Consider the following 22,484-nt stretch of genomic DNA (forward strand, 5'->3'; position numbering starts at 1 on the left):
AGGTCTTGGATTCCTTGAGTTCCAGTGGGGGGTTGAACCAGGTAAGGATTTGACTATCGTTTCCAGAGACGATGAACGAGAACCCCTGTTTGGGGTCAGTGTTGTTTGCAATTCGTCGCAAAAATGTTTTATCCATTTATTTATGGTACACCATTGTCACATATTTTTGCTTCCACTCTTCGATACCGTCATACTGCTCCTTGAGTTGTCTACCAGCCTTCACCACGATCGCATAGACTTCGACAGGGCGGATGCAAAGAGGAGTAAATTTTATCCATTTTTTACTTTTAGAACACAACGTTCATCTTCTGACCATCGGATTCAAACTGTAGGATTCTGTCGGAAATGATAAGTGCAAATGCTCTGGTGTTTGCCTCCACGTTACGCTCGAACTGGGACCGGATCTGAATGTCCACCGTGGATTCTTTCTGCCACTCGGACTGGTGACTCTCGTCAATGACAAACAAGGGGTACAGATTGATGAAGTCAGAGGGGTTGATGCCACCGTTGCTGAGGAGGGTGTCCATGTTGTGTAATTTCCACCCTGAAGTCAGCAGCCTCTTTGAACACTCTGGCTACCCTATTTTCGGTGAAAACGGCATTGTAGTCGACGGCCGGGTAGCGTTCAGCGTTGAGAGTGACATGGATGTTTTGCAATCGACAGAAATCGAACACGGCAACTTTGTGCTCCTGGTTTCCACTTCTCTCGGTTTGGAAGGCAACGATGATGTTCCTGGGCTTCTCACGACCGCTCTTGGCAGATAAGCGCCAGCTGAACTGTGAGGCTTGGGGGACGGCTATGGAATCGCACTGTCTCATTCGAAATCCACAGTTGATCTTCGCTTTACTCTGAATGGTTTTGTATAGCTGCATCTTGTTTTCGTCTAAAGGAGTGACGTGGGGGACGAACCATGAGATCTTACGCAGGACAACTTTTCCCACGTCGACGGCGTGGAATTGAGCACGAGTGTGATTTCATGCCTGAACCCGTACACGATCTTGTCGTAGTCATCAGCGAACCCAAAAATGTGCTTCAGGGGGATGGCGAATGAAAACGACCCTTTGTTTGGCAATGATGTAGCCACGGCGCGCTACAAAGCCGGTGTTGTTTGCATGGGCGTCGATGGAGGAATCCTTGAATCACAGTTGGTTGAGACCTTGTGATATGGAAAAGTCGTCGGGGTAGGTCAACATTCCCATCATGGTGGTGGCGACGCCGTTGTCGTTGATGTGCTCGATTTGCTGGCCGGAGAGTCGATAGCTGATGGTTCTGAAGAGATACATGATACCATTATGTACGAGGGACACGAGATCAGTGTCGGCATATGCAGTGCCGTCGTTCTTTAGGAGCCGTCCTTCTACCAAGAGATAACTCTCGTCGGGGTGTAGGAACAAATCCTGGGTTTCGATGTTGATTCGGATTTCAAAACCGGCACTGTTCAGCTGGGCACCGGCTTGTGGTTCGTATTCTCGAACCTGATATTCCTGAAGACTTTCGTGGAAGGTCAACCCTTCGGTGATTGTAAGGATGTCAGTCATAATGTATTTATTTATAGCGTTGGACGAAGTCGTGGATGGTTTTGATACCAGGGCCGGAGATAAGACCGAACTTGCTCTGGCTTCTTGCGGGTCACTTTATCAACCACATGGTCGACGGCTTTGGAGGCCCCATTTTCAACACCTTTCAAGGCTGCATTGGTGGCAGCACTCACGGCCTTACTTCCTAGGGTTTTGGCGGCAGAGGAAGTAAACATGCGTCAAGCCAAACTGGCGATTGTGTCAAACAGTCCTCTACCCCCGTAGGCGTACTTTCGAGCGTAACCTTTTTTGATTTGCAACATTTATTTATAGGATGCTACGATGAAGCGCCTTATATTTCTCGATGCTGATATGTCTACCCTTTCTCATAGCATCGATAATCGACACAATTTCGTTGCGCACACCATTATTTCCTGCTCGGTATGCTGCGGCACACAGTATCAAGCGATCGAGAAGCTGTTTGAAGTTTGAAGGTAAAAACACGGTTTGCAGCCCACTGCCAAACTTATTCTTTTGGCAGATGTGGGACACGATTTCCTTCCACTTGTAACCCTTATTCGCTTTCGGGGTTCTCGAGAGGGTGGAATTGCCTTGATACATGGCACCGGAACTTTTTAGAATCTGTACATAGTCCTCTAGGTCGTCGGGCTCGAACGATTCAGAATTCTTTTTCACCATGAGTTACCAGAGACCAAGGGTTCCTTTGTACCTCACACCATCCACGAAAATATCATCACCGTCAAAAGTAACTGGTGAGCTTCCGATAAAGATACTATCGTTTTCAGATCGCAATCCAAAGGTGTGGTCGGCGGAAGGAGTCATACTGAGCTGCAAATACTGCCATGCTCGGGGTCCAAGGACGGTGTATGTAGCTGGTGCGATGGGTAGTGGGTCGGCAAACTCGGGCGGTGGAGGAGGAATGGCTGGCACTGCTGCAGGAAGGTCTGCGATCGTTTGGTGATCTGTGAAGCTCCCTCTCGCTGAGCCTCAACCACAGGCTTAAACACCTTGGAAAGGTCTCGGCTAAGTCCGATCTTGTCGAGGCGATGCTGCATATTACTGGCTTGAATTTTCCGCTTGGTGTCTTGCAACTCCCTGGCAAGCGCCTCACGCTGCTTAGGGTCGGTAATCTTGATAAACGTCATTTATTTATAGGAGCGAACGCTGTTAACCGCCTCATAGCCTTGGTGTGAACGCCCCATAGCGTTTATAGACGTTTTTCCAAACACCTTATAGCGTTTGAAAAAATATCTTTCATTTAGCGTTTAAAAAGTTGTTGAAACAATGGGGGTAACGAGTATGGTTGTATTCTCTTCGAAAGCTTCAAGTGTCTTAGGCATAGGTCTTTACGCGGTTGGCATGGGTGTGTACACTGGTGGCCTCGAATCGTCTTGGTAGGGCATTGGGGTAGAGGAAAGCGCTCACCTTACCATACTGGCGGCCAGAGTTTCATGCGTCGAAATCACCTACACCGCTATCGATCGGGCGGGGGATCGCGCGAACACACTTCCAACACATACTCCTCATATCGACTCAGTCCCACTCGAACTTACATTTGCAGGGCCACTAAAACTTGTAGGGCTGGGGTTCCTCTGTGTCTTCATACTCAATTTCCAGGAAGAAATCTTCAAACTGATCCATTCTTTATCTTATACCTCATAGAACTCATCTAATTTGTATCGGTATTTCCCTGCTGACTTGGGGCTCGTGAGATCGATGGTTACAAATCCATAGGGTTGGGACCAGCAATGCTTACACAGAGCGTCAAATTGTTACTTGGTAAGATCGTTGCAGTGGTCACGCCGGATATGATCGAGATTCTTAGCATCTTACTGAAAGAGACAGATAAAGTTTGCATTTTCTCGGATCGATTGTCGGGGCAGTTTGAAGTAGTTCTGGCACAGGTAGAAACAATCGCCTTGTTGTGGCGTCCGCGCACGTAGTAATCCTCACACGTGTTCTGTTTGCCTAGCATCAAGTCGTCGAACACTATGAGGTTCTTGCATCTGGGGTCAAGTTCCCGGGGGTCTGGTACATCGCTCCCTTGCTCGAAGAAAAAAGTGTCGATACCATTTGTGTGTCGTGGTTGTGGTAAGGCGTTGACCACATTGAGTAGAGTGACTTGCCCTTGCACTGTAGGAGGTCTCGGATATCTTCCTTAGGGAAGCCTGTTCCCAGCGCTTGCTGCAACAGCTGGTAGATGGGCTGGTGAAGCGATTTTCCGAAAACGTACAATCGATCGTAGTCGAGCCATCCATCGCGCAGGAGTAGGTTGTTCAACAGCGTTGTCTTACCACAGTCCGACTTCCCAATGATCAACACTCTGATCGACCGCTGCGGTAGGAGGTAGTGATTGCTCATTTTGGGGGCTTAGTACTGTAGGAAATGTCTTCGACGTTCATTTATTTAAATAAAATAGCGATGATCTTCTGCGTGAAATACGTAGGAAGACGGACACAGTTAACCCTGGCGAGACAATTACCAGCAACGGGCGATGGAGGAAGTTTGGCAACTGCATGGTGTGCGGTGCCAAGAAGTCTCAGTTTGTTGCTACAACCGGTGCAGGGTTCATGAACAAACTAATCAACCGATTACCCATGGAAATGCATCTGCCCGGACACAACTTCACCGGACCAGGGACTAAACTTAGCAAGCGGCTACTCCCCGATGGCACACCGAAGGCTTAGTCAAAACCCATTAATCGAGTTCACCACGCTGCATATCACCACGATCTCTGTTATGCCCAGCACAAGGATACAGCCTCACGCAACTCCATCTGTGACAAAGCTATGCTAGCCTCGCTTAACACCATTCCCAACCCTACCACACGCGAACGCATGGACCGCAGTATCGTCGGACCCATCATCGGTACCAAAGCTCGATTTGGTCTGGGTATTAAAAAAAAAAGTTCACTGGACCGATGATTTAGCTGAGGAGTTGCACAAACCTGTTCGACGCAAGTTTCAGAAACGCCGTGTGGTAGTGGGTTGTGTGGATGAGACCTGGGCGGCCGACCTTGTTGATATGAGTGCCTTTTCCAGGGACAGCAAAGAAAATAAGTTCATCCTGAGCATCATCGATGTCTTCTCCAAATATGGCTGGTTGATTTCACTCAAAAACAAGAAGGGGGTGACGGTGCGGGATGCCTTTCAAGCGGTGTTCAAGGAGCGCGTTCCTGAGAAATTGTGGACAGACACAGGTACTGAGTTTTACAAGGATGTAAAGCAGCTGCTCCAAAAGCATGATATTGAGCTCTACTCCACTGAGAATGAGGAGAAGTCGAGTGTTGTCGAGCGCTGGAATCGCACCATGAAAGAGAAAATGTTCAAATATTTCTCAGCCAACTCTACACGCACCTACATCAATGTGTTGGATGATCTTGTTCACCAGTACAATACCGCCAAACATAGATCCATTAAAATGACTCCTGTGATTGCAAGCCTCAAGAAACATGAAAACAATGTGTATTGGAATTTGTATGGAGACCTCCCTCCCATGCAGCAGGCACGGTTTCGTATAGGTGATAAGGTTCGAATAACCAAGAAGAAAGGCACATTTGAGAAGGGTCACACACCGCGCTGGACCAAGGAAGTTTTCGAGGTGTCTCAAGTTCTTTCCACCCAGCCACCCACTTATCATCTCAAGGATTTAAATGGGGAGGAAATTCAGGGATCCTTCTATGAGCCTGAACTTCAGAAGACTGATCAGGACGTCTACCGCATAGAAAAGATCCTCCGCAGGCGAACCAAGAACAGGATTAATGAGGTGTTTGTGAAGTGGAAGGGTTATCCTGCAGAGTTTAACTCTTGGATCAAAAAGTCAGATGTACAATAATGTCAAGCTTTCAAGCTTTCCCATCCTTTCAATCAGGACGAGAAAGGTTGTTGAGGTTACCCCAAGAGTTCCTTAATCCTATTAATGTGTTTATCCTCTTCAGACGCAACATCAAGCTCGCGCCGTGACCTTCCTCTCTTAATCTTCTTTTCGAGATCGTTTATCATACCGGTGAGGCTCATGACAAGTTCCTGCCAGTTCTTTGCATACCAGCCTTTAGTCACAGGTTCATTGGCTGATTTTGGAGTTGGGAGATTGGTGATTGGGTGTCCCAGCATATCTATTTCACCATTTACCCTTCCCCCGGTCGAAGGCAAGCACTTCGCCACATCTTTCTCGATGCCGATTAAACGTTTCTTCTCCACCTCAAGCTCTTTCGAGATTGCTTCAAGCGCAGCCTCTAGATCATTGATGTCTTGTATACCATCGTTCAACTGTTGGGTCAACCATCGTTTTGTCACGGCATCCGAGCTGTCCTTGGGATATCCTAGGCTAGTAATGCGATTGTCGTTCATATCCAAATCCTGCAGCATTCGCCAAAGGGATGCGCGCTTTCTTGCATGAGATCCAAACTTATCATTTTATTTATAGAGTGAGAAGATTGTATCTTCCAGCGATTTTCCAGTCGCCAACACTTTCAACACGAATAGGCAAACGTGACCACACACTACCGAGCCTCGTTGCTGTAATCTGTCGGTGCTATATCGAATTTCAGGCTGTAAGTAGTTCACCATCTCTGCAGGCGGTGGCAATCCATAAGAGTCAAAGTAATACTTTACCGGTCCACGTTTATACCAGCAAGTCCAATGCGTTCCAGGACCCTCCCAGCTATTATGATTCAAGATTCCACATTCGATGCGGCGCGGACTGGGTGGTAGGGTATCTCGCAAAAACACCCCTCTAAAACTTGGGATTCCTAGGGCTGTGACGGCGTTCTCCAATTCCTTATTCGACAGAGGCTTGTGGGGAAGAACTACATTTTGCACCTCGAGGTATTTAATTCTTTTCTGAGTTTTACCCATACTTTATTTATTGCAGGCGGTGTTGCTCCTCAATTTTATAATGTCCGTGAGGAAGGGTGCTAGTTCCGTCGGGGAGAATGTGTCGCTTGGTATCTTTAGCCGAAAGTGCAACCTTGTAGAACTGATGGCGGTAACTTCGGAAAATATTCATCGGTCGGTATATTTCCTGCTAGGTGTCAAAACATCTCTTATAGTTGTCAAAGGTAATATGCTGCTTGATGACAGCCTTTGTAACTCCTTGCTTTCTTGGTAGTGTCTCCATCATCCATTTTGTACGCATATAATTTTGGTCGAAGTCCCACGAAGCCAGTCATACTTTTACCACCACATTCGTCCTTAAACATTCCAATTATCTTCTTGTTGACGCCGGATGGAATTCCTGAAGGGTGGTCAGCTGGATAGTTCGAGGTATCGATTTTTTCCTGAACATGGGGGGTAACATTTTTGTAAAAATCCTCGGTCTGAATTTCATAGGCCAAGCTATCTGTATCGGTAAACAGTAGCCGGGCGTTATCACCATACGTCTCCTGTATGAAACGGTAATGGAATTTATACATCAGGAGCTTTGAGATGTCCAGGATACATGCTCCTAAGTAGACTGGCTTGTCGAATTTCAGCTTGGTTCTTTTCATGTGAACGGCTGCCAGATTTTCATTGAATACGACCCGGCGATCAAAATTGGGCTTAGACACCAGTTTTAGGGCTTGTTTTTCACTGTTCACCAGTCGAACATCGACCCTCTTTCGAATATTCTCCATCGTTTTTCCAAACACTGAGTTATTCATGAGTTTGTAAAAACCCTTCTCAGCATCGCTTGTAGCTTGAGCTCTGAGTTCGGTATTCAGGTCGATATACGGTTTAAGCCATGGGGATTGTTCAAATCTGATGATCCGATGAACCTTTTTCAAGATCATTCCCTGGGAGATATAGTATTGGAGGTTCTGAAGATGAAGGCTATATTTTTCACTCTTGCCTAGATGATGAGGTACCAATTTACGAACTCCGTCGATTTCCATGGCTTCCGGCGCGAGAGGGTAGTCGTTATGACTATCGTGAAGGTGTTGAGGATATTCTAGATCACTTTCTACTAACGCCCCATATTTATGATCTTCTGAATATTTTAACATCTCGTCGATCTCCTCTGGATCTACCCATTCAAACCCTCCTGTGGGAAGGGGTTGTGCCATAGCCCCACCATAATTGTTTGCTTCTAGGTAGGTCATAAACTTGGTTGGCTGCGATGGATCGTAATTTCTCATATATAGATTATTGGCCTTTCCGAGTCGGTGAGATATCATGGCCACACCTCCCCTAGTCGCATTTTCGAACATCAACAGCATATCCGGATCGGCCAGAAGTTCCAGTCGGATCCTGCTGTATTTTAGCATCGCTTCGTAAGATAGCCCTGGGGATGTGAAATAGTGTGCGGGATCGAGCTTGTTAGTTTTCATACAGTTATCCCTGAAATTCTCGAAAACATCTTCTAGTAAGGCGACATCACTTTCCAAGTAAAGATTGTGATACTCTTGCATCGTCCGGCAACTTAATTCCTTGAACACCAGCTGGGCGTGGGCGTAATCTTCATTGGAAATATGTTCACCGCGAAGTTTGTTGAAAAACGCCTCCTTAGGTGGTAGCTGTGTTTCCTCCAGCTTGGTGGGACTATCTACATAATCGTATTGATATACTCCCTTCCTAATCATCAGTTCGGTGTGATCACCGAAACAATTCTGCGTTGCCTTGAATTTATCCTTGGTCAGATTCTTTGTCAAGTTTTCAATGGAGGAGAGTAGGAATCGCATGGAGTCAATAAACCTCATCTCGATATCTCCAACCTTCTTGGAGAAGCTAATATATTTTTCATCGGTATTGGAGATACAGTTAATCTTTCCTTCTCCGAATCCTAATTCCCTCACAAAAAAATGGGCATCATACGTACTCAAATTATGAAATACGATGGGGACAAATTTTGGTAGCTGAAACGCTAAATTACACTCATTGTGTGCTGCACCTCGATATTTGCCAGTAAGATGATTGTGATCCCGAACCTTATCCCCACCCAAAGTGTTACCACAAATGTGACAGAGTGTGCTCGCCACGAAATTCTCATTATCTTCATCCGTCATTACCATCGCAATTTTGGTTTCATAGGTTTTGGCAATTTCTCCAATTTCCTTTTTCATACACTCCACAAATGTCTTGGCTGCATATTCTCCACAGTAAACGACTGAATCTGTTTAGTCACCGTGGACATATTTTATGCGGTAACAGAATCCAGATGGCTGATGCAGTTGATATGCCTTGGTGAAGGCTCGTGATGGATCTGGCTGGCAGGTGTCCATTTTTTCCGTAAAGCAGTCAAAATCCGCATAGATTATGAATGGTACCCTCATCTGGCGTTGGTAGTTTCTCTAGAAGGTCTATATTCTTGATGATTCTCCAAGACTGTAAAGGTTATGAGAATGTAAAGGTTACTAGTAACCAATGGGTTTAACGGTTTTCTCTGATATAGCAGGGTTACTAGTATAAAACTATGCTGCATTTTATTGTACAAGAGGTGTCGACCTGAATCAATTAGCGTGCGGGTTCTATTGAGAGGAGTCGCTTGCGGTTACATTATTGCCTGTAGGTGAAATCATGATATGTATGGGTGTATCAGAGGGAGTAAAATGACTAGCTTGAAAAACGGTAGTATTGACGGGTAAATTATGACTAGTTCATTGTGAGGATTGAATAAGTTTTTAATTTGACGGTTTTTTTTAATGTAAACGAACATGTACTGATCTGTTTGCTGAATTTCTTCCACCACGTCTTCATCCGAGCAAGCTTCTATCATTAAGACCTTTCTGAATATCACTTTTCTGTGACACGGAATCTAAAATAGCTGTGACTTCCTCAATTTCTATATCGAAACTATCTCTGCAGTTATGTCTCCAAAATTCTTCCAATGTCTTGTAAGTGCTCGTTTATGTCCGAAACGAATGGCTTTCAGCTTTGTATCCATTTTCCCTTCTTAAGATAGAAATAAAAGACTTCTTGACTATGTGATAGATGTACTAGTCATAGTAACATGTCAAAGTGACGTGACATTACATTAAGTGCGACAATTAGTAAACGTCATGTGTGTGGTATTTACGAGAGGTATGATTATGATGCAACGTATTACCCTCAATTTTTAAGATCTCGATATCTACTCTACTTTATTTTAACACATCTCACTCCGTCAATATATTGAATTTCTCTTTCTTGTTCTTACTATTTCTTTGCATACCAAAATTCATCACCTTGTCCTCTGCCATTTTATTTTCGTGAAGTTAACTAATCAAATGGTTCTGCATGTTTGAGTTTGTGGTCACACTTTTCCAGCTTGTCCATTATTTTTTCTCATGTTCTTTGATTGCTGCATCATATTCTATCTTCATTCATTTTATATCCGTTTAAATCTGGTCGCACTAGGTTTCATACGTGCTGTCTTTTACTTTTTTAATAACCCACCATTTCATTACAGCATCCGAACTGGCCCTCGGAGCTTTCAGAATGGTGATTTGGTTGTCCTTCATGTTCCAGTATTTGAAGGATCTACCCATGATCATCCCTCTTTATCAATGGCCGTCTGTGTTGTTCCATTCCCTGAAAAATGCTGTTCGGAGATTGGCGAGCGTTTCCAATGGATTTTTGCTCTTTCTGATGGGTCGTCCAAGTTCGTCCCAAAAATGTTCCATTGGCGATAATCTGGAGACATTGCTGGCCACAGCAACACACGAATGTGATTATTCTCCAAAAAATCATTAAAATGTGTGCCACGTGACAACGGGCGTTGTCCTGCTGAAAAACGTGGTCAAAACGATGCCTTCGGAGAAACGGGAGAACGAGTGGAGCCAGAATTTCGTTCCTATACCTTTTTGCATTTAGGTTACCTTCAATAATTGTCAGATCGGTGCGTTCCTGGTAGGTTATTCCGTCCCATACAATAATTCCGCCACCCTCAAACAGATCCGTTTCCTGTACGCACGCATCAGAAAATCATGCATTGCACCTCCGGTAGACACTGGCTTTGCCGTCGCTAAATGTCAAGTTGAATTTCTATTCATCGGTAAAAAGGACTTGTCTCCATGTTAGCCTATTCCATCGAATCCGTACCCGAGTCCATTCAAGTCGTGACATCCTGTGACGTTGCGTAAGGATAGGTCCCTTCAACGGACGATGAGCTCTTAGGCAAACTTGATGCAGTCGATTACAAACTGTTAGAGAATAAAGCCTGTTTTTGTTTCTTCCATGAGTTTGTCGTGCTGTTTGTGACAAGTTTACAAATCGATTCCGGAGATGAATAATGCGGATGTGACTGATTTGCCGTAACTTCGTTTCACGTTGCCTGCAACCTCGGGGACGATTATTTGTCGTGCCAGTATCTCTAAGACGAGTCTTAAGCCTTTCAATATTCATTCTAGAGACATTGGGATGATTTGCAACCTGTATTAGAGTCATTTTTGCTGCCAAAAACACAATAGCTCGTTCTCTCTCATTATGACGTAGACGTGGAATTGACTTACGTGTAACTTTTTCAATTTTTTAATGCGACCTTTTGTTAACAATAGTGCTCGACACATTTAATGACCAAAAGGACAACTCAATTCCATCTTGATACAGGTAAATGTTTGAAAAAATGCTTATTTGTTTAAAATCAGAAAATGACGTAACGTCGTCTTCGAATTTTTAACAAATTAGTAAATGATAGATAAATCATTCAGGTCACTAGTTTTAATCTTGAAAATATTATAAATTAATATATGTAAATTCTTTTAATTAAAAGCCAGGGTAACGTTTCTATTTTTGCCTAGTAAACATTTATTTATATCAGACAACGCACGCACGTGGACGATGGTACTTATACCGTCTTTAAGAATGTGGCGCTTGGATTGTCAATGATAAAGTTAACTGGTCTGTATGTAGTTTTACTATCATATCTTTTTAACAACTCAGTACTCTTTGTCGATTTTGTTTTATTCTGGTACAAAACCTCTGATATAAATAGACTTTTGAAAATAATACAAAGTAGACTGTCTATTAAGTCTGTAATAGTATATAGATTTTTAGGTTGTATACCAGCTGGCCTTCGCACTAAAGTTCTTTCATCTTCATCGTTTTCTTCTTCGAAATACCCTTGAAAAAAATTCAGCCAGTGTTCAGCCTTCTTTTTATCAGTACTTACATAACACATTTTACAATCTCTTTCGTCATATAATTCGGATGGGGGAATTTGGATTTTCATTTCGACTTCATATGACAAGAAATTCTTCTTTGCTGACTCTAATATGTCTTTTTCACGATTTTCACGTTCTTGTTTGACATTTGAGTTGGCTTTGTTCCTCACTAAATTTTAGTTCCTTTCGACATAATTAAACATAGGACCTCTTGAAGCTTTGCGCAAACTATGCGCCTGTGTGCACTCTACAAGACCTTTATAGTCTTACCCCGCGACATCCCTCACTATTTTTTCCAGAGGCTATGGAATAGGCAAATTCCAGTTGTTTTTCCCAAATTTTTTTTGAAATTCCGAGCCCTAGTTTCAGTTTTTGGACAAAGCCCAACTCGAAACCTTGCGCAAACCATGCGCCTGTTTCCTCTCTACAACACCTATATAGCTATACCCCGTGAAACTCCACATTATTTTTTTCTCTAGAAGCCATTGAATAGGTGTAATACCACCAATTAATGCATGGTACGTCACATCCGGTTGCATACGAAAATAGGTCGAAAAAATATTCCCTGGAATTTGACAGTTGTAGGTAATTAATTCATCATTTTATTGCAGTAAAAATTTCTGGGTCATAAACATATATATGTATCTTGGGTATTTCAAAGCATCATTTTTTTTTATTTTGGGTTTCTGTAGAATATTTTGGAAACTTGAGGTTGCATGGTTACTAAAGCTTGTACACAGATTATATAAGGGGGGAAATTTGATTGGTTAACTGACAGTTATGGTTATTTTCTTATATGCAATGAAATTTTATGTGAATTTTTTTCTATAGTACTGGACAGGATAAAACTTTACTCATCCCAAGTATTTTTTTAATTTGAAATAAAGATAAATTCTGCACAATTTTTTGAAAAGTGCAAATTTTAAAAAGACTAATAGGGGAAAATCAATGGTGGTATTATACCTAATATGGGGTGCTGTATATGCACCTTTGACCTTGTGAGTACTCTCATGTGTTAAAATTTCTTGCTATTCAAGTGAAATATTACAAATAATGAAATATTCTGAGTGGATTGAGTCTCCAAAACATATTTTATGAGAACATTTCCTTGAAATTGAACTCTTCCATGAATATTAGTTAACAGAACAAGCCATACTTTACGGTGTATTTGGGAGCTTTTTCTCCTTTTTTTCTTATATTCTGCTATATTAGAAAGTTTTCTCTCAGAAATATTTTAATAAATATATAATTATAAGTAAATGTGATTATTTTTTAAAGCAGTACCAACAAATTATTCACTAATAGAGAAGCTTTTTATGTCCCTCTCTGGAACGCAGCGTAAATTTAAGTTTTACGTAAGGACTTATTAAAACCTCCAGTAAACTTTTATATGGATTGTTCATTCTGCTTGAATACTTCAATTACTCAATGTAATTTATTATAACATTTCTATCATAAATGAGTGAAAGTTACTTCATTATTTTTAATTATTGGCCTGAAAAGTTGAAATTTTGAGGAAATGACATGTATAAATGGACCAAAAGAGACCTTATCAAGAAGACAAAGGATCCATTAGTGGTATTTATCATCCTAAAGTCATCTTTTGTATCAAATTCAACTGTTTGTAGACAGATGAGATAAATATTTAATCATTATTGGTCCACACTATATTCTATCATGATGCGGCTTGGTTTTGATTTTTCGAAGAAATTTTGCACGAATCGCTGAAGATGTCGTCGTACATCATACTAGATTTTTCTCAAACTATTGAAATGATTATGACAAAACATGACAGGAATGCTTGAAAAAAACAGTATTACAAAGGAAAAAATCCCTTTCAGTTTATTGAATAAAAATGTCTTCTTCAGGTGTAATACCACCAAATCATGGCACGTCACATCCGGTTGCATACAAAAATAGGTCGAAAAAAATATTCCCTTGAATTTGACAGTTGTAGGTAATTAATCCATCATTTTATTGCAGTAAAATATTTCTGGGTCATAAACATATACATGTATCTTGGGTATTTCAAAGAATCATTATTGTTTTATTTGGGGTTTCTATAGAATATTTTGGAAACTTGAGGTTGCATGGTTACTAAAGCTTGTACACAGGTTAAATAAGGGGCAAATTTGATTGGTTAACTGACAGTGATAGTTATTTTCTTATATGCAATGAAATGTTATGTTAATTTTTTAATTTGAAACAAAGATAAATTCTCCACATTTTTTTGAAAACTGCAAATTTAAAAAAAAAAAAAAAAAGAAAATCAATGGAGGTATTACACCAATAGGCCAACCCCCTCTGTTTTTTCCTTTTTTTTTTAACTTTTGAGCCCTAGTTTCAGATTTTTTAACATAGCGCCATTCGATACCTTGCGCAAAAGATGCGCATGTTTCTTCTCTACAAGACCTATATAGTCCTATCCCGTGACACCCCTCATTATTTTTCTCTAGAAGCCATAGAATAGGCCAACCCCCCTGTTTTTAACAATTTTTTTTCAAATTTTGAGCTCTAGTTTCAGATTTTTGAACATAGCGCCCTTCAATACCTTGCGCAAGAGATGCGCCTGTTTCTCCTCTACAAGACCTATATAGTCATACCCCGTGACACCCTCAATATTTTTCTCTAGAAGCCATTGAATAGGCTAACCCCATGTTTTTAACAATTTTTTTTTCAAATTTTGAGCTCTAGTTTCAGATTTTTGAACATAACGCCCTTCGATATCTTGCGCAAAAGATGCGCCTGTTTCTCCTCTACAAGAACTTTATAGTCATACTCCGTGAAACCCCTCATTATTTTTCTGTAGAAGCCATTGAATAGGCCAACCCCCCTGTTTTTAACAAATTTTTTTTTAAATTTTGAGCTCTAGTTTCAGATTTTTGAACATAGCGCCCTTCGATACCTTGCGCAAAAGATGCGCCTGTTTCTCCTCTACAAGACCTATATAGTCATACCCCGTGACACTCCTCATTATTTTCTCTAGAAGCCATCGAATAGGCCAACTCCCCTGTTTTTAACACTTTTTTTTCAAATTTTGAGCTCTAGTTTCAGATTTTTGAACATAGCGCCCTTCGATACCTTAAGCAAAAGATGCGCGTGTTTCTCTTCTACAAGACCTATATAGTCATACCCCGTGACACCCCTCATTATTTTTCTCTAGAAGCCATGGAATAGGCCATTCCCCCTGTTTTTAACAAATATTTTTCAAATTTTGAGCTGTAGTTTCAGATTTTTGAACATAGCGCCCTATAATACCTTGCGCAAGAGATGCGCCTGTTTCTCCTCTACAAGACCTATATAGTCATACCCCGTGACACCCCTCATTATTTTTCTCTAGAAACCATGGAATAGGCCAACCCCCCTGTTTTAACATTTTTTTTTCAAATTTTGAGCTCTAGTTTCATATTTTTGAACATAGTGCCCTAGAATACCTTGCGCAAGAGATGCGCCTGTTTCTCCTCTACAAGACCTATATAGTCATACCCCGTGACACCCCTCGTTATTTTTCTCTAGAAGCCATGGAATAGGCCAACACCCCTGTTTTTAACAATTTTTTTCAAATTTTGAGCTCTAGTTTCAGATTTTTGAACATAGCGCCCTTCAAAACCTTGCTCAAGATATGCGCCTGTTTCTCCTCTACAAAACCTATATAGTCATACCCCGTGACACCCCTCGTTATTTTTCTCTACAAGCCATGGAATAGGCCAACCCCCCTGTTTTTAACAATTTGTTTTCAAATTTTGAGCTCTAGTTTCAGATTTTTGAACATAGCGCCCTTCGATACCTTGCGCAAAAGATGTGCCTGTTTCTCTTCTACAAGACCTATATAGTCATACCCCGTGACACCTCTCATTATTTTTCTTTGGAAGCCATGGAATAGGCCAACCCCCCTGTTTTTAACAATTTATTTTTCAAATTTTGAGCTCTAGTTTCAGATTTTTGAACATAGCGCCCTTCAATACCTTGCGCAAAAGATGCGCCTGTTTCTCCTCTACAAGGCCTATATAGTCATACCCCGTGACACCTCTTAATATTTTTCTCTAGAAGCCATGGAATAGGCCAACCCCCCTGTTTTTAACATTTTTTTTTCAAATTTTGAGCTCTAGTTTCAGATTTTTGAACATAGCGCCCTTCAATACCTTGCACAAAAGATGCGCCTGTTTCTCTTCTACAAGACCTATATAGACATACCCCGTGACACCCCTCATTATTTTTCGCTAGAAACCAAGGAATAGGCCAACCCCCCTGTTTTTAACAATTTTTTTCAAATTTTGAGCTCTAGTTTCAGATTTTTTAACATAGCGCCCTTCAAAACCTTGCGCAAGAGATGCGCCTGTTTCTCCTCTACAAGACCTATGTTGTCATACCCCGTGACACCTCTCATTATTTTTCTTTGGAAGCCATGGAATAGGCCAACCCCCCTGTTTTTAACAATTTATTTTTCAAATTTTGAGCTCTAGTTTCAGATTTTTGAACATAGCGCCCTTCAATACCTTGCGCAAAAGATGCGCCTGTTTCTCCTCTACAAGGCCTATATAGTCATACCCCGTGACACCTCTCATTTTTTTTCTCTAGAAGCCATGGAATAGGCCAACCCCCCTGTTTTTAACATTTTTTTTTCAAATTTTGAGCTGTAGTTTCAGATTTTTGAACATAGCGCCCTTCAATACCTTGCACAAAAGATGCGCCTGTTTCTCCTCTACAAGACCTATATTGTCATACCCCGTGACACTCCTCATTATTTTTCTCTAGAAGCCATGGAATAGGCCAACCCCCCTGTTTTTAACACTTTTTTTTCAAATTTTGAGCTCTAGTTTCAGATTTTTTAACATAGCGCCCTTCGATACCTTGCGCAAAAGATGCGCCTGTTTCTCCTCTTCAAGACCTATATAGATATACCCCGTGACACCCCTCATTATTTTTCTCTAGAAACCAAGGAATAGGCCAACCCCCCTGTTTTTAACAATTTTTTTCAAATTTTGAGCTCTAGTTTCAGATTTTTTAACATAGCGCCCTTCGATACCTTGCGCAAAAGATGCGCCTGTTTCTCTTCTACAAGACCTATATAGTCATACCCCGTGACACCCCTCATTATTTTTCTGTAGAAGCCATGGAATAGGCCAACCCCCCTGTTTTTAACAATTTATTTTTCAAATTTTGAGCTCTAGTTTCAGATTTTTGAACATAGCGCCCTTCGATACCTTGCGCAAAAGATGCGCCTGTTTCTCCTCTACAAGGCCTATATAGTCATACCCCGTGACACCTCTCATTATTTTTCTCTAGAAGCCATGGAATAGGCCAACCCCCCTGTTTTGAAAACTTTTTTTTTCAAATTTTGAGCTCTAGTTTCAGATTTTTGAACATAGCGCCCTTCGATACCTTGCGCAAAAGATGCGCCTGTTTCTTCTCTACAAGACCTATATAGTCATACCCCGTGACACCCCTCATTATTTTTCTCTAGAAACCATGGAATTGGCCAACCCCCGTGTTTTTAACAATTTTTTTTCAAATTTTGAGCTCTAGTTTCAGATTTTTGAACATAGCGCCCTTCGATACCTCGCACAAGAGATGCGCCTGTTTCTCTTCTACAAGACCTATATAGTCATACCCCGTGACATCCCTCATTATTTTTCTCTAGAAGCCATAGAATAGGCCAACCCCCCTGTTTTTAACACTTTTTTTCAAATTTTGAGCTCTAGTTTCAGATTTTTGAACATAGCGCCCTTCGATACCTTGCGCAAAAGATGCGCCTGTTTCTCCTCTACAAGACCTATATAGACATACCCCGTGACATCCCTCATTATTTTTCTTTAGAAGCCATGGAATAGGCCAACCCCCCTGTTTTTAACAATTTTTTTCAAAATTTGAGCTCTAGTTTCAGATTTTTGAACATAGCGCCTTTCGAAACCTTGCGCAAGAGATGCGCCTGTTTCTCTTCTGCAAGACCTATATTGTCATACCCCGTGACGCCCCTCATTATTTTTCTGTAGAAGCCATGGAATAGGCCAACCCCCTGTTTTTAACATTTTTTTTCAAATTTTAGCTCTAGTTTCAGATTTTTGAACATAGCGCTCTTCGATACCTTGCGCAAAAGATGCGCCTGTTTCTCTCCTACAAGACCTATATAGTCATACCCCGTGACACCCCTCATTATTTTTCCCTAGAAGCATTGAATAGGCCAACCCCCTGTTTTTAACAATTTTTTTTTCAAATTTTGAGCTCTAGTTTCAGATTTTTGAACATAGCGCCCTTCGATACCTTGCGCAAAAGATGCGCCTGTTTCTCTTCTTCAAGACCTATATAGTCATACCCCGTGACACCCCTCATTATTTTTCTCTAGAAACCATGGAATAGGCCAACCCCCCTGTTTTTAACAAATTTTTTTCAAATTTTGAGCTCTAGTTTCAGATTTTTTAACATAGCGCCCTTCGATACCTCGCACAAGAGATGCGCCTGTTTCTCCTCTACAAGACCTATATAGTCATACCCCGTGACATCCCTCATTATTTTTCTCTAGAAGCCATAGAATAGGCCAACCCCCCTGTTTTTAACACTTTTTTTTTTCAAATTTTGAGCTCTAGTTTCAGATTTTTTTACATAGCGCCCTTCGATACCTCGCACAAGAGATGTGCCTGTTTCTCCTCTACAAGACCTATATAGACATACCCCGTGACATCCCTCAATTTTTTTCTCTAGAAGCCAAGGAATAGGCCAACCCCCCTGTTTTTAACATTTTTTTTCAAAATTTGAGCTCTAGTTTCAGATTTTTGAACATAGCGCCTTTCGAAACCTTGCGCAAGAGATGCGCCTGTTTCTCTTCTACAAGACCTATATTGTCATACCCCGTGACGCCCCTCATTATTTTTCTGTAGAAGCCATGGAATAGGCCAACCCCCTGTTTTTAACATTTTTTTTCAAATTTTAGCTCTAGTTTCAGATTTTTGAACATAGCGCCCTTCGATACCTTGCGCAAAAGATGCGCCTGTTTCTCTCCTACAAGACCTATATAGTCATACCCCGTGACACCCCTCATTATTTTTCCCTAGAAGCATTGAAAAGGCCAACCCCCTGTTTTAACAATTTTTTTTTCAAATTTTGAGCTCTAGTTTCAGATTTTTGAACATAGCGCCCTTCGATATCTTGCGCAAGAGATGCGCCTGTTTCTCCTCTACAAGACCTATATAGTCATACCCCGTGACATCCTTCATTATTTTTCTCTAGAAGCCATGGAATAGGCCAACCCCCTGTTTTTAATATTATTTTTTTCAAATTTTGAGCTCTAGTTTCAGATTTTTGAACATAGCGCCCTTCGTTACCTTGCGCAAAAGATGCGCTTGTTTCTCCTCTACAAGACCTATATAGTCATACCCCGTGACACTCCTCATTATTTTTCTCTAGAAACCATGGAATTGGCCAACCCCCGTGTTTTTAACAATTTTTTTTCAAATTTTGAGCTCTAGTTTCAGATTTTTGAACATAGCGCCCTTCGATACCTCGCACAAGAGATGCGCCTGTTTCTCCTCTACAAGACCTATATAGTCATACCCCGTGACATCCCTCATTATTTTTCTCTAGAAGCCATAGAATAGGCCAACCCCCCTGTTTTTAACATTTTTTTTCAAATTTTGAGCTCTAGTTTCAGATTTTTGAACATAGCGCCCTTCGATACCTTGCGCAAAAGATGCGCCTGTTTCTCTTCTTCAAGACCTATATAGTCATACCCCGTGACACCCCTCATTATTTTTCTCTAGAAACCATGGAATAGGCCAACCCCCCTGTTTTTAACAAATTTTTTTCAAATTTTGAGCTCTAGTTTCAGATTTTTGAACATAGCGCCCTTCGATATCTTGCGCAAGAGATGCGCCTGTTTCTCCTCTACAAGACCTATATAGTCATACCCCGTGACATCCTTCATTATTTTTCTCTAGAAGCCATGGAATAGGCCAACCCCCTGTTTTTAATATTATTTTTTTCAAATTTTGAGCTCTAGTTTCAGCTTTTTGAACATAGCGCCCTTCGTTACCTTGCGCAAAAGATGCGCTTGTTTCTCCTCTACAAGACCTATATAGTCATAACCCGTGACACCCCTCATTATTTTTCTGTAGAAGCCATGGAATAGGCCATTCCCCCTGTTTTTAACAATTTTTTTTAAATTTTGAGCTCTAGTATCAGATTTTTGAACATAGCGCCCTTCGATACCTTGCGCAAAAGATGCGCCTGTTTCTCCTCTACAAGACCTATATAGTCATACCCCGTGACACCCCTCATTATTTTTCTTTGGAAGCCATGGAATAGGCCAACCCCCCTGTTTTTAACAATTTATTTTTCAAATTTTGAGCTCTAGTTTCAGATTTTTGAACATAGCGCCCTTCGATATCTTGCGCAAGAGATGCGCCTGTTTCTCCTCTACAAGACCTATATAGTCATACCCCGTGACATCCTTCATTATTTTTCTCTAGAAGCCATGGAATAGGCCAACCCCCTGTTTTTAATATTATTTTTTTCAAATTTTGAGCTCTAGTTTCAGATTTTTGAACATAGTGCCCTTCGTTACCTTGCGCAAAAGATGCGCTTGTTTCTCCTCTACAAGACCTATATAGTCATACCCCGTGACACCCCTCATTATTTTTCTCTAGAAGCCATGGAATAGGCCATTCCTCCTGTTTTTAACAATTTTTTTTAAATTTTGAGCTCTAGTTTCAGATTTTTGAACATAGCGCCCTTCGATACCTTGCGCAAAAGATGCGCCTGTTTCTCCTCTACAAGACCTATATAGTCATACCCCGTGACACCCCTCATTATTTTTCTCAAGAAGCCATGGAATAGGCCAACCCCCCTGTTTTTAACAATTTATTTTTCAAATTTTGAGCTCTAGTTTCAGATTTTTGAACATAGCGCCCTTCGATACCTTGCGCAAATGATGCGCCTGTTTCTCCTCTACAAGACCTATATAGTCATACCCCGTGACACCCCTCATTATTTTTCTCTAGAAACCATGGAATTGGCCAACCCCCGTGTTTTTAAAAAATTTTTTTCAAATTTTGAGCTCTAGTTTCAGATTTTTGAACATAGCGCCCTTCGATACCTCGCACAAGAGATGCGCCTGTTTCTCCTCTACGAGACCTATATAGTCATACCCCGTGACATCCCTCATTATTTTTCTCTAGAAGCCATAGAATAGGCCAACCCCCCTGTTTTTAACAATTTTTTTCAAATTTTGAGCTCTAGTTTCAGATTTTTGAACATAGCGCCCTTCGATACCTTGCGCAAAAGATGCGCCTGTTTCTCCTCTACAAGACCTATATAGACATACCCCGAGACATCCCTCATTATTTTTCTCTAGAAGCCATGGAATAGGCCAACCCCCTGTTTTTAACACTTTTTTTTCAAATTTTGAGCTCTAGTTTCAGATTTTTGAACATAGCGCCTTTCGAAACCTTGCGCAAGAGATGCGCCTGTTTCTCTTCTACAAGACCTATATTGTCATACCCCGTGACACCCCTCATTATTTTTCTGTAGAAGCCATGGAATAGGCCAACCCCCCTGTTTTTAACATTTTTTTTCAAATTTTAGCTCTAGTTTCAGATTTTTGAACATAGCGCCCTTCGATACCTTGCGCAAAAGATGCGCCTGTTTCTCTCCTACAAGACCTATATAGACATACCCCGTGACATCCCTCATTATTTTTCTCTAGAAGCCATATAATAGGCCAACCCCCCTGTTTTTAACAATTTTTTTAAAAATTTGAGCTCTAGTTTCAGATTTTTGAACATAGCGCCTTTCGAAACCTTGCGCAAGAGATGCGCCTGTTTCTCTTCTACGAGACCTATATTGTCATACCCCGTGACGCCCCTCATTATTTTTCTGTAGAAGCCATGGAATAGGCCAACCCCCTGTTTTTAACATTTTTTTTCAAATTTTAACTCTAGTTTCAGATTTTTGAACATAGCGCCCTTCGATACCTTGCGTAAAAGATGCGCCTGTTTCTCTCCTACAAGACCTATATAGTCATACCCCGTGACACCCCTCATTATTTTTCCCTAGAAGCATTGAATAGGCCAACCCCCTGTTTTTAACAATTTTTTTTTCAAATTTTGAGCTCTAGTTTCAGATTTTTGAACATAGCGCCCTTCGATACCTTGCGCAAAAGATGCGCCTGTTTCTCTTCTTCAAGACCTATATAGTCATACCCCGTGACACCCCTCATTATTTTTCTCTAGAAACCATGGAATAGGCCAACCCCCCTGTTTTTAACAAATTTTTTTCAAATTTTGAGCTCTAGTTTCAGATTTTTGAACATAGCGCCCTTCGATATCTTGCGCAAGAGATGCGCCTGTTTCTCCTCTACAAGACCTATATAGTCATACCCCGTGACATCCTTCATTATTTTTCTCTAGAAGCCATGGAATAGGCCAACCCCCTGTTTTTAATATTATTTTTTTCAAATTTTGAGCTCTAGTTTCAGATTTTTGAACATAGCGCCTTTCGAAACCTTGCGCAAGAGATGCGCCTGTTTCTCTTCTACAAGACCTATATTGTCATACCCCGTGACACCCCTCATTATTTTTCTGTAGAAGCCATGGAATAGGCCAACCCCCCTGTTTTTAACATTTTTTTTCAAATTTTAGCTCTAGTTTCAGATTTTTGAACATAGCGCCCTTCGATACCTTGCGCAAAAGATGCGCCTGTTTCTCTCCTACAAGACCTATATAGACATACCCCGTGACATCCCTCATTATTTTTCTCTAGAAGCCATATAATAGGCCAACCCCCCTGTTTTTAACAATTTTTTTAAAAATTTGAGCTCTAGTTTCAGATTTTTGAACATAGCGCCTTTCGAAACCTTGCGCAAGAGATGCGCCTGTTTCTCTTCTACGAGACCTAT

At 41.3% G+C, this 22,484-nt stretch overlaps 2 long non-coding RNA genes across 2 annotated transcripts; both read right to left on the reverse strand.

The window, feature by feature from the left end:
- Window positions 1-15,224: 15,224 nt before the first annotated feature.
- On the reverse strand, window positions 15,225-21,323 carry LOC127729325 (uncharacterized). The gene is made up of 3 exons (XR_007994589.1): window positions 20,723-21,323; window positions 16,509-16,660; window positions 15,225-15,445 (listed from the first exon to the last, which is right to left on the reverse strand). It is a non-coding gene; the product is annotated as an uncharacterized LOC127729325 (long non-coding RNA).
- On the reverse strand, window positions 17,175-20,615 carry LOC127729324 (uncharacterized). The gene is made up of 3 exons (XR_007994588.1): window positions 18,564-20,615; window positions 17,896-18,034; window positions 17,175-17,193 (listed from the first exon to the last, which is right to left on the reverse strand). It is a non-coding gene; the product is annotated as an uncharacterized LOC127729324 (long non-coding RNA).
- Window positions 21,324-22,484: the final 1,161 nt, after the last annotated feature.

The sequence above is a fragment of the Mytilus californianus genome, unplaced genomic scaffold, assembly GCF_021869535.1.
Source record: "Mytilus californianus isolate M0D057914Y unplaced genomic scaffold, xbMytCali1.0.p SCAF_2, whole genome shotgun sequence".
Classification (NCBI taxonomy): domain Eukaryota; kingdom Metazoa; phylum Mollusca; class Bivalvia; order Mytilida; family Mytilidae; genus Mytilus; species Mytilus californianus.